Below are 12,540 nucleotides of genomic sequence, written 5' to 3'. Positions count from 1 at the left end.
GCAGTTCTGTAACAGTCTGTCACCACATTTAAATTAGCGTAGAGCCTTTAAAGTTGACCGCCTTAGCTCCTCATTACTAATGGTCTAGGGAATTGCTATTAGCATCAGACAATAGCTCTACAATCATCCAAGCTAGCAGAGAACGTTGCCAGAAAGATCTGAGACAGGAAGGGATTTATATTTAAGAAAAATACCTTTTAAGATGATCGCTGTCGTGTTATTTGATCCTTGGATTAATCAGTGTATCAAATAGTACTGAGAATTCTATACATGGTGCTAGATAGCTTATAAGCATATAATAAGTGGAAGTCATAGTTATATGGTAGGTAATTTAAAAGCTCAGTATCACCTTTATCCCAATTTAAAGGGCATTAACATGTACTGCCTGGAACTTTGGAGAGCAAAGTATTCAGGGAAAAGTTGGAAGGCACAGAAACTATTCTGGCTCTTACTAAATCAGTAAATTATAAAATTGATAGGTGTAAGCTAGTGCCTAGCATTAGCTGTTTAGAATTCAGAATGGAATATATAATACATATACAGATATGTATATATTTTTAAATTTGGTGGTATATTAGCAAAAATAGGTCTACTGTGATGTTTGGGGGTGGGAGAGAGATTTTTTTCCCAAGCTATGCCCTTGCATGTGAAGACAGTTTATATGATAATACAAACCTTGTAAACCTCCTCTTTATGGGTTTTTCCTTCACTTAGCTGTGAGTAGAAATGTTTGGGCTCCTTATTACAAGAGGGTCACTTTAAAGAGGAAAGGAAAATACTTATATTCTGGGAGACGGATTCAACCCAATTCATCCACCCTGTAAAGAACATCCTTTTCCCTCAGCGGGATTCTCTAGGGTGGGGACTCCGGAAACCACTTTCAAGAAGAACATCTGCAAGGAGACGCATAAATCAACGCACAGGAGGGCGAGGGGAGTGTGAGGACAGTTACATGTGTGTAATTGACCGTCGCTGCAAATGAATTTACAAATGTGGAATATTCAGGATGTAAAGTTATGGGAACTTAACACTAGGGACAAAGGAAAACAACCTGTCCCTTGATGAAGCAAGTACGTACACAAAATGTCCGAGAATGAGAACAAGCTTTTTGTGTGGGAGAAGTCTGCCTGTACTTGAATTCCACATAAATGTTGGTAGGACGTTAAAGGGATGCATTTTTTTAATCGTCATCCTTTATGAAATAGATGGATGATCATCAGTGTTGTCACTGATTGAATCATCAGAGAGATGATCATCTGTTTTCTATTGTCACCTTTTAAGATAGATAATTACAGTAGATATACTTATGAGCCAGCCCCTTTTGTTCATTAAGGAGCCCTGGTGGTGTAGTGGTTATCTGATGGACTGCAATTAGAAAGGTCAGCAGTTCAAAACCACCAGCTGCTTTGCTGGAGAAAGGGCTCTCTACTGCTAACAGAACAGTCTCAGGAACTCCCAGGGGAGTTTGTCCTATAAGTTGTCCAAAAGGTTGCTGTGAGTCGGCATGGTCTCAAAGGCAGTGAGTTTGGTTTGGGGATAGGTCATTAAACTATGAATTTTCCATTGGACTCCAAATTATGATCCCTGCTCTGGAGCTTAGATGTAATTTGTATATGCAAAACAAGTAGCAGATTTTGTGTTTCAAATGGGATTTTCAGAAAAGGGAGGAGTCACTGTATCCTAAAAGGGGCTGGCCCCTAACACACTAGGGTAGAGGCGAAAGATTGAAATTAATCTGGGTGGAATCATAGGTATGGTTAAACGTGTGACTTTTGGTATTTCTCCTCATTCCTAATATTTTTATTGATTTTGGTATTAAATCTTGAATTAGGTTTACTAAACTCCTGATAAAGAAATGGAATTTTATAGCATCCCCAAACTCCATCTTGAGAATGATGAGATAGACATTCAGAATCCTTTTTTAGGAAGCTGTGTTAGGCTGGGTTGACTAGAGAAACAAATCCAGTGACACTCATATGTGTAAGAGAGAGCCTTATATCAAGATGTAATCATATGTCAAGCAACATCCCAGCTCAGTCCAGATCAAGTCCATAAGCCCAAAAGTAGTATATAAGTCTGATACTACTCCATAAATCCCTCTTCAGACTCAGGCAGCAACCACATGCAATGATGCAGAATGCAGGGAGATCACAGGCTGGTGGGTGCAGAAGTGTGTGCATCCGTTGGATGTGTGGCGTGCCTTCAACAGCAAGGTGAAGTTCAGAGCATCTTTCTTATGAGAAGACCACACCCATAAGGAGGTAGAGGCTGTGACAGATCAACAGGCTAGACCCTACCCCTTCACTCTATCAAGTTGACAGGATTATGTAACTGCCAAAGAGGCCTTGCTAATTTTGGCAATTGACTTTAAAAGATGGTTCAGTGCTCTGAAAATATTGGATATGCAGTGATCCTGGATTTGGATTTGCTCAGCTTCAAGTTAAAATTTATTCTCAAATTGCTCTTCCCACATTTATCAGCTCAGCTGGAACTGAAATTTAGGTGTTATAACCTTATAAGGAAATAGTCAGAAGTCTTGGTTCTCTAATTAAGGAAATTATTCACCCTGTCCTTAAAATATCTCTAAATGTGCTCCCACTGCCAAATTTAATTTTGTTTTTCTCCCTTCTCACTAAAAAACGTCTGAATTTAATCTTCCTATCATCTATTCTTATGCTGGTATAAATTAGAATTAGTACATTAAGAATATTGCAACTATTTGTATTTCACTTGCAAGTTTTAACGTGGTTTTCAGTGAAAGGGGGTCGGGGGGCATTCTGTTGCTGTTCTTGGCTTCAGTCAGGGGCTGTCTACCTGTTTGGCTAGATCCGCAGTTGCTGCCCATCTTACAAAGAAAGCTAACGGTGCCTTCGATCTTACCTGTAGAAAAGACGTTCTCTTGCAAATTGTTGACTTGTGAGGCATCTGGCATCACTAGGAGCCTGGGACCAAGTATGGCCCGGAAGAACCAGGATGGATAATGCAGTCAGGCTGCATAAGTGAGCCCACGCATCTTTATAGAGAACCTTGCTGGGCTGTATTTCACTGCACTGGTCCAGATGGTAAGAACTGGGGGCGGCCAGTTTCCTTGGGCTAAATAAGTTATTTAACCTAACTAAAAATTCCTACCACCTGGCCTCTTCTGAAGGGTTTACCCTTGGTTGAGAAGGTAGGACAGTAAATAGGCAACATAAGAGAGAGCGAGATCACATTGAAAGTTGAAGACTTATATTGGGTGGAATTGCACCGTGAAGATTTCTTGAAATTTTAATTTGAAGAGGAAGGAAGTGTTTTGGTACAGCAGAACAGGCAAGAATCATGCATGTAGGACCTTCAATGCAGGATTTGAGAACGGGAAAGTCAAGATCGGCTTGCATTCTACATAAGATGGGCACCGGGAAGCGAGCTCGGGCTTAAGGGACAAGCCAGGACTGAGGAGTAGCAAGGGACCAATGTAAGGAGGAGCTCACTGGAAAGAAAGTCTTGAAGGCCTTTCTGAAAATGCATTCCTAGGGCCCTTGAATTGCTTCCAATGCTAGGGACCCTAATATGCCAGGTCCAGCACCATCCTCACAGTGGTTACGTTTGAGCCACTATATCAGTCCGTCTCGTTGAAGGTCTTGCTCTTTTTCATTGACCCTCTACCAAGCATGATGCCCTTTTCCCGATAACATGTCCAAAGTGTGTGAGATGAATTTGCACCGCCCTCATTTCGAAGAGGCACAGGCTATACTTCTTCCAAGACAAACTGTGTTCTTGCGGCCATCCGTGGTACTTTGAATGTTCTTCTTCACCAACGCCATCAATTCAAATGCACCCATTCTTCAGTCTTCCTGATCCCTTGTTCATCTTTCTCACGCCTGTGTTACTGTTGGTTCCTGCCCATAGCAACCCTGTGCACAACGAAACCTGCCTGGCCCTGCGCCCCGCCCACCATTGCCTGGCCCTGCGCCCCTCCCACCATTGTTTCTGTGCTGGAGCCCATAGTTGCAGCCCCCGTGTGTGTCCATCTGCCTTGCGAAGGGCCTCCTCTCTTGCTGCCTCCCTACCAAGCGTGACATCCTTCTCCAGGGACTGGTCTCTCCTGATAACGTGCACAGTAGGCCTCCAAGGAGCACTCTTGCTGTATCACTTAAAGTTGTTTGTCCTTTTTAAAAAATACTTTTATTGGGAGCTCTTAATCTCTTACCACAAGCCGTACATTCATCCAGTGTGTCACGTACATTTGTACATATGCCGCCATCATCATTTTCAAAGCATTCTCTTCCCACTTGAGCCTCTGATATCAGCTCCCTATTTCTTTCCCCTCCCTCCCCCTGAACCCTTAATAAGTTATAGATGATTATTTCCACATCTTACATCATCCTCCGTCACCCCTCACCCACTTTTCTGTCATTTGTTCCCCTGGGAGGGGGTTCTAGATTGAGCCTTGTGATCTGTTCCCCTTTTGTCCCCCCATATTTGTCCTTTTCTGCAGTCTGTGGTATTTTCAACTCTTTCACCAGCATCACAGGTCGAAGGCACCCATTCGTCTGCAGTCTTCCTCGTTCAGTGCCCGCCTCTCATGCATCTGAGGCCCTTGAAAATAGCATGGCTTGGGTCAGGTGCAGCTTCATCCTCAAAGTACACCCTCTAGCTTTTCAGTACTCTAAAAAGGTCTTGTGCCTCAAATTGACCCAAGGCCACAAGCCTTGTGGTCTCTTGGCTGCGGCTTCCATGAGCATTGACTGGATCTAAGCAAGATGAAGATCCTCAACAGCGTCAATCTTTTCTCCATTGATCATGGTTCAGTTGTGAGGATTTTGGTCTTCTTGACCTTGACTTATCATCCACTGCAGGCGCACTCCTGGACCTTTATCAGCAAGTGCTTCAAGTCCTCCTTACTTTCAGCCAGCAAGGTTGTGTCACCTGCAGATCACAGATTGTTAACAAGCCGTCCTCCAATCCTGATGCCGCATCTGTCTTCATATAATTCAGATGACTTGCTTAGCAAATAGATTGGATGAGTATGGTGAGAGGATACAAGCCTGACATGCATATGAGGCGGATAAAATACCATGGCTCGGGTCAAGCACACCTTGGTCCTCAAAGTGGAAACGTGTGTGGTTCCAAAATTCCTCACGACTTGGAATCAGAAGCAGTTGGGAAACTTTTTGGCCTTTGTTTTCTCATTTCCTGGAAAATTCGACTTTACGGCTCACTGATGGATCAGAAACCCCCTGCCATCTAAGTGGTTCTGACTCAGAGTGACCCTCTATCGGGTTTCTGAGATGCCACCTTTACAAGACCAGACAACAGCAGCATCCTTCTCCTTTGGATTAACTAGTGGATTTGAACCTTGAACCTTGTAGTTAGCAGCCCAATGCATAGTAACCAACAGCACCAGGACTCCTTAAATCTATATTGAAGCAAACAAAAACCAAGAACCTCCCCGGGGCAATTCATGTTGCAGCCCCTTTAAGATAGGAACCACGGAGGAGCTGCAGGATGGAATGTCTCGGGAGAGCAGCAGCAGGTCATAGTAGCAGAGGTGGGAATTTTCAGTGACTGCAAAACATTGTCAGGGTAACTGCTGAGAGGGAGCACTCAGAAGGATGCTACGAGGTCAGGACACAAGGGCTTTCATTTGGGAGGCAGACGAGAAAATGAACTTGCCTCTTAACTCTGACGGAAACCCTGGGATAAAACAGGACTTCATGTCGGGGGGATTCTGAAATTTCCAATGGACCTTTAGTCATGAGCTGATCCGGAGACGGAATTACTGACTTGGTTTGGTTACTGATCCTTGCTTTAAAAAAAGCTTTTGGCTTCATGCATACAGTCAGCATACATGATCCTATCATGAAGTCATCCATTTTTCTGAACAAAAGCTGCTGGGTGGAGGCATGCCTCGTTTCCTGCCCTTCCCACAGTTTGGCGCTCGCTACTGACAGTTTGCTCCCAAACCGGGAAAAAAAAAAAGAGCTCCAGCTGTAGAAATGCTACCTACCGAGGCCTTTTCCCCCAGGAAGGGTTGTGTAGGTGAGGGGCCTGAGGCCGAGAAACGCAGAGTTTACATACAGGTGAGTCCACACGTGGGCTCCAAAGAGTCATCCAAGTGAAAAGCTTCCCTGCTGCCCCACCCCCCAAGCTGTCCACATCGTTTAATGGGAAGTAACATGCATGGTCCCACCCCGAACATTCTGGCCACTCCCCCTTTCATATTGTTCGACTCCTCAGGAAAAGGCGAGGGGGTCTGGCTGCAAAACCCAGACTAACTTTCCTTTGAAACTCTTGACTTCAGATATATAGGAAGAAGCAAAGCTTTCCCATGTCCACTGCCACCCTGACGATATTTGATTCCCTGATGCCTACCTGCTTTCATTCAATTCAGCAAACCTTTACTAAGTACCTGCTGGGCACCAGGCATTGAGCTGGGTGGTGGAAATTCCCGAGGGAATACTTAAAGTCAATAGCTCTTGGAGTCTCCGTTCTGTTCTGTGGGTCCCTCTCATTCCCTTGGACAACTGTCAGATAAGAGATCGGAATCGAATCGGAGTAGTGTGGTGAGATAGGGCAAGGGACAAATAGGAATTTCTCATTTCTTTCCTCCCCAAAGGGAGTGCACCGTTCCTGGAGGTACTGCAATACCAGGTCGATGCGTGGAGTGGACGGAGCAAGCTCCTATTCCACCTCCTAAGTCCAAAAATCCATCCTCGGATAGAGGACAGCTCAGATATTACCCTGATAAGAACAGAATAAAAAAAAAAAAAAAAAGAACAGATACTACACCTGATCTTAGCCCAAAGGCCGAGGAGCGATTGACAAGTAGGAATTTCAACCGTAACTGTTAACTTGGAAAGATGCTGGAGAAGAGGCTGGTTTGGGCATTTAGACCTTCCGTGAAATCATGAAGAGGTCCAGTTTGGTCCAATTGCAGGTGGCTCTCTCAAACGTTCTCAAAGAGACAGCCATCAAGATCTAAGGGGCCTTCATTCAGATTTGCATTCCTTCCCATAGGCTTATTTGCACCTGACTCTGAAGCCTCCCCTGGGGCAGACGCTGTGGGAGACACAAGCACTGGAGGCTGACTGCCAGTGTGAACCCTGGCTGTGTTTTGCGGATGAGCTGGGGGAATGTGAAGCAAGGTATCTGACCTCTCTGGATGTTGGTTTTCAAATCTGCCACATGGGGAGAGGAATCGCACATAGCAAACAGAGTTATTCTCAACCTTAAATTACGTTTATATGTGTAAAGCGCTCACAAGTGCTCAGTGTGTCAGCATCAGTGGTTTCTGCTATGATTATGAAACAGAAAAGGTGTCCCATTTTCTGGGCCTGTCAGAGGCATTCAAGTAGATTGAGGGTCAACATAACATTTACAGTGAATTACCAGCTCTTCGGTTTGAACACAAAAATTGTTAGCATGGTCCTCGATTTCTGGCCAGAATTTTCTGTTTGAGCATCTAGTTCTAGGTCTGTAGTGCTGAGGTCTCCCCTAGGAGTTTGCTCTTCATGGGCAAGCAAGGTTTTGAGGTGCTCAGGAGGTGCTTGATCTACTGGTATTAGGCAATTGGGGCACTCTCCCGTTTAGTCTCTGAAAAGTTACACTGACTACAAATATATATCTCTGCTTTTAAACGTATCATACCCTATGGCAGTGAGTGGTTCTCAACCTTCCGCATGCCATGACCCTTTCATACTGTTCCTCATGTGGTGGTGACCCCCCCCCCCAACCATAACATGATTTTCATTACTGCTTCATAGCTGTAATTTTGCTACTGTGATGAATCGGGTGACCCCTGTGAAAGGGTCGTTCGACCCCCAAAGGGGTCACAACCCACAGGTTATAACCGCTGCCCTATGGCTAAACCGATGTTGCTCTTAAATGACTTCAAGGGGACTCCACACTGCTGCTTTTCTGTTTTGTCTTTACAAAGAGCCAGTCATGGGGGCTGGACATGAGCAGCCTGGGAGGCCTTGACTCAGTGGGCAAGTCTTTCCTGAGGCAGAGGGCACTGTGCTTATGGAGACCCCACGGGAAGGTCGCTTGTTTGGAGTGGGGGTGGGGGCGAGGTGCAGCACTCGTGCTGGCAGCCCACCTACCACTCATTCTTGTTTCCAAACAGGTGTTGTCTTCAGGGATACAGCCTTCGCCCACCACAGCTCCAGGGGGCCCTGACATGGCCTGAAGGTCATTCCCGCCTTGGCTCAGAAACGACCGTGGGACACATAAGCCAGGAGCGAGTTGGAAGTGAGATCTGGCAGTCTACTTCTAAAGTCTCTGCCACGGAAACGCGAGAGAGCCCGTTCTGCTCACAGACTGTGGGCCATGGTAACTCAGAGTTGACTTGGCGACATTTTGCTTTTCTCCCCTGCAACCAGTCATCCTTAGTTTTTGGAAGAAGACCTGAAGGAATGTCCTCTTTCCTCCAGACTGTGAACGTGGAGGCACGGAGTCCTGAAACTGGTTCCATAAATGTCAGAGGCAAGCCTAGAGATTGTGTTAACAGTGAGTATTTCTTAGAGCTTCAATCCTGCACATCCCAGTTTGCAGGAGGCCGTGGATGACAGGGACTGGCCCCAAATCTGTTTGCAGAGTCTGACACAGAGATTAATCCTCCACTGAATTCCTTCTGATCATTAAGCAAGGTTGTAGATCATCTTGACCTCCCTCAGACCAAATGCATGTGAAAGGAGGATTCCCTCCACTCCTCTCTAGCCAGCCCGGGGAGGGGCAGTGGCTCAGGGGGCTTGCCTGGATGTGCTCGATGTAGATCACGGTCCTTGGGACAGTGCTCACTGCCATCGAGTCAGTTCTGACTCATAGTGACCCTGTGGAACTGCCCCTGTGAGTTTCTGAGACTGTAACTCTTGAGGGGAGCTGAAAGCCTCGTCTTTCTCCCACAGAGGGGGCTGTTGGTTTCGAACTGCTAACTGCAAGTAACCACTCTACTACCAGGGCTCCTGGGGACAGTAAAGGGAGTCACACAGTCATGAGTCAGGTCCTATCAGTCTTGCCGACTGATTTGGTCCAAAGGCTCTGGCCCAATTGTGTAAGCTCTTCTATCTAACATAATGTACATGTCCCAATCATGGCCCTGTGCCTACTCCTGTAAAACCACTGTAACTGTGATGTATCGGTCCACCACCGATCATGAATTTGTGACACTCCCTTTCTTTCATGCCTTATTTACGTCACTAGTGTCCCCAGTATGAATCCTTAGATGCCATTTTTGAGCTCATGCTAATGGCCTCCCTCATCTGGGTGATGTGTCTTATATCTGTCCCTTTTAAGACTTAATAAATGTTCTTCTTATATTATATTTGGGATTGGGGTCTCTTGTACCCTGAAATAAATGTTGACCCACAGAAAAACAACTCGTATACTTGAAGTTATCTGATGTTTTCCATAAGCACTTCTGAAGCCTACTCTGCCTTTCGACTAGCAGTTAGGTGAACCAAGGCATCTTCTTAATCTCTAAGTCAATCTGATGATGTTTGCTGGTAACCGAAAGCAAGCTCGCTGCCACTGTGTCAATTCCAGCTCAGAGGGACCCTGTAAGACAGGGTATAGCACTAGAACTCCTTGTTAGTTGTTGGTCGGTGCTATCAAGTCGGTTCTGACCCATGGTCACGATGTGCACACCAGAATGAAACCCTGCCTGCTCCTGCACCATCCTCACAATTGTCCCTATGCCGGAGCTTGTTGTGGCCACCGCGTCAACCTTTACAGGCATCGAAAGCCTCGTCTTTTTCCCGAGAAATGACTGGTGGTTTCGAACTGCTGACCTTGCAGCTAGCAGCCCAATGCATAACCACTAGACCACCAAGGATCTTTGGGTTTACTGATACTTATAGCCCAAAGTATCCTAACTGATATTAAAACAAATAATCCTACCACAATTTTCTTCTGGAACCTGGTTGTTACTTTTAAAAAATTGCTACCTAGAAAAAATTTATGCAAAATTGATTGCAATTATAAAATAGCTAAAATATATGGCAAGGAGATGTGCCCAAAATGAACAGTTCTTGTCTTTTAGGAACTTATTTATTCTACAATGATTTTTGGTGGCATATCGGGAAAAGGAAAAACATGTAGGAAATAAGACTGGAAACACATCTACGGTTGTTAAGGTTTGAGGATCTTGAATTGTTTTTCTCCTCCAGTTTCCTAATCTTGTGCCTGTGTACTAAACCTCACTGCTGTCGGGTCAGTCCTGACTCACAGTGACCCTTAGAACAGGGCAGACCTGCCCCTGTGGGTTTCTGAAACGGTCACTCTTTACAGGGGTAGAAGCCCTCCTTTCTCCTATAGAGCAACTGATGGTTTTGAATCGCTGACTCTGCAGTAAGCAGCCCAGCGAGTGAGAGATCCCGGGGACACCAGGGTTCCTCTGGGCCCACGTTTGTATTGTAACTTTTAAAGGCTTTCAGTTCCTTTACAGAGACTTCAAAAGAGTAGGGACGGTTTGTCCTGCGCCCTCTCTTTTCCTCTAGCCCCAGCCACATTGGGTAATGTATATAGAACAGAACTATGAAACGTGAATCATTCCGGACTTGAAGGCAAGCAGAGAAGACCACAAGGGACAGTTGCTCTGGCCCTGTGGGCCCTGTGCATGACCCCAGAGTGTGGCATTGACCTCTGTTTCTTTTCTTCTTCGGGCACTCCTCAGTTTGTAGTTAGACACGAGTGTGATTCTTCTCTTAATGCCTATCTTCCGCTAAGCTCCTCAAAAGCACTCTAGCTTATCAGAGGCTCTCAGTCAATATGGATGCATTGGCCCATCTCAGCACTGCATTTGGGGGAGTGTATTTCCTACTAAAGGGACTGACCAATTCTTGACACTAGAAACACATTCTCTCTCCCTCGGGGAGGAGAAAACAGAAACACAAGCACCAGAATTCTTAAACTTAGCCTGCTGACAAAACCAAGCCAGATCCCCCAGCAAAGGGACTCGCTAGGACTGGAGCCTGGAACCTACATTTTTAACCCAGTGACCCCGGAGATTCTGCATCCGACGGTCTGGAAGCCACACTTTGGGAAACACGCCCTGCAACCCGCTCTTGGTGCTGCGCACGGACTCCATTCACAGTCTCCCAGAGACTCACGCTGGCATGGCGCCTGGTTCATGTGAATCGGTCTTTATTTTGCACTGGTGTGGTGCATTAACAAATCCAACATACAAGGTAGCATGACATAGTAGTGCAGGTTAGCGTTACAGCGTTAGGTGACTTCACACAATTCATGTTAGCTTTTTCACTTGTTTGTTTTTTAATGTTGACACACCGATTTTATTTTTGAGTTTTATTTTTACAAGAGCAGACACAAGGTCAAGAAAGATGACCACATTGGAGAGGGGTCATGGTGAGGGCAATGTCACTGTCCTGGCCAGCGGAAAAGTCTTCCAAGGAAAGGGACTCACACTGTTCCCTCTCCTGAGCAACTGTCCCATCCCACAAGCCAGTTGTGTTTGCCTATCGAGAGCACTATTGCTAACCACGTGCATCTGGGCTGTGCTCCACCGAGAAGAACTGAAAGAAGGAATAACTCATCCACGGACTTCAGTTAGAAACAACAACAACCCTTCTCGTCTTCCCAAAGGAATCAAGATGTCCACAGAGATGGAATGACTCTTGGGAAATCTGCAGTGACCATTCCCTAACCTATTCCTGACCACAAGTGCCTTGTGCAAAAGCTAAGGATGTGACTCTTGTCTTCCAACTGACCCTGAGGAGGTGGCATCCCCCTCTACCCTTTTCAGTTAACTCTGGAAGGAGTAATGCGACAGCCGAAGTCAGCTAAGGGACTTTGGGACAGCAAAGTCCAGGGCACGATGGAGCAGGCTTGAGGTAGGGAGGCACCCTGCCCTGTCTACCTCTTTGCTTTGTCGGAGAAAGACACTGAGGCAGCTCCCAGGCTACAGAACTACTGGTTTCTCCCTGGTCCCCTTACCACCCACTGCTCGGTAGACCCAAAGAATCTGCCAGGAATAAAGCTACGAAGAGATGGGGAAGGGAGGGGCAGGGCGAGGCTTTCCCCCAGACGTCCATTGGAGGCGCTGCAGAGGCACACAGCAGGGCAAAGACCAGACCACCCCCACCTGGAGCAAGGCCTGGTTTCTGGGCGGGGAACAAAGCGATGCTCAGCAATTTCTGTCTTTAGACATTAAGGCGATGAAGAGGAATCGTTTCCTTTGTTTATGTTTTTTTTTCTCCTAATGGGATTTCGGAATGCTCCTGTCAGATTTACATGGAACTATCTCAAAATGCATCTTTAGTTATTTATTTTTTTCTTAGAAAACAAAAATTACTTTCTTCTACGTTATGATACAGTATTTACATTCCATGGGGTTGTGGGACAGACAGGTGGTGTGAATCCGACTGATGGGGAGAGAGAGTCAGATCCTGGGGGGAGGGACGAGACTAGAGTGCGGTAGTTACACCTCTCAAGATTGAGTTGGGGGTTAGGGGAGGAGGGGGGGACAGATGAATTTTAAATCCATGAGAGCTAAGGGACACACCACAGGCAAGGCAAGTTCACCACCCTATCCATTAGAGG

At 45.9% G+C, this 12,540-nt stretch overlaps 1 pseudogene; it reads right to left on the bottom strand.

Annotated features, from left to right (window-relative positions):
- Positions 1–6,596: 6,596 nt before the first annotated feature.
- On the bottom strand, positions 6,597–6,801 carry LOC115872566 (annotated as a pseudogene).
- Positions 6,802–12,540: the final 5,739 nt, after the last annotated feature.

The sequence above is a fragment of the Echinops telfairi genome, unplaced genomic scaffold (genome assembly GCF_000313985.2).
Source record: "Echinops telfairi isolate 266 unplaced genomic scaffold, ASM31398v2 ScPeMD7_7425;HRSCAF=8463, whole genome shotgun sequence".
Lineage (NCBI taxonomy): Eukaryota > Metazoa > Chordata > Mammalia > Afrosoricida > Tenrecidae > Echinops > Echinops telfairi.
Note: the sequence above shows the minus strand (reverse complement) of the source record. Positions and strands in the feature narration are given on the sequence as shown.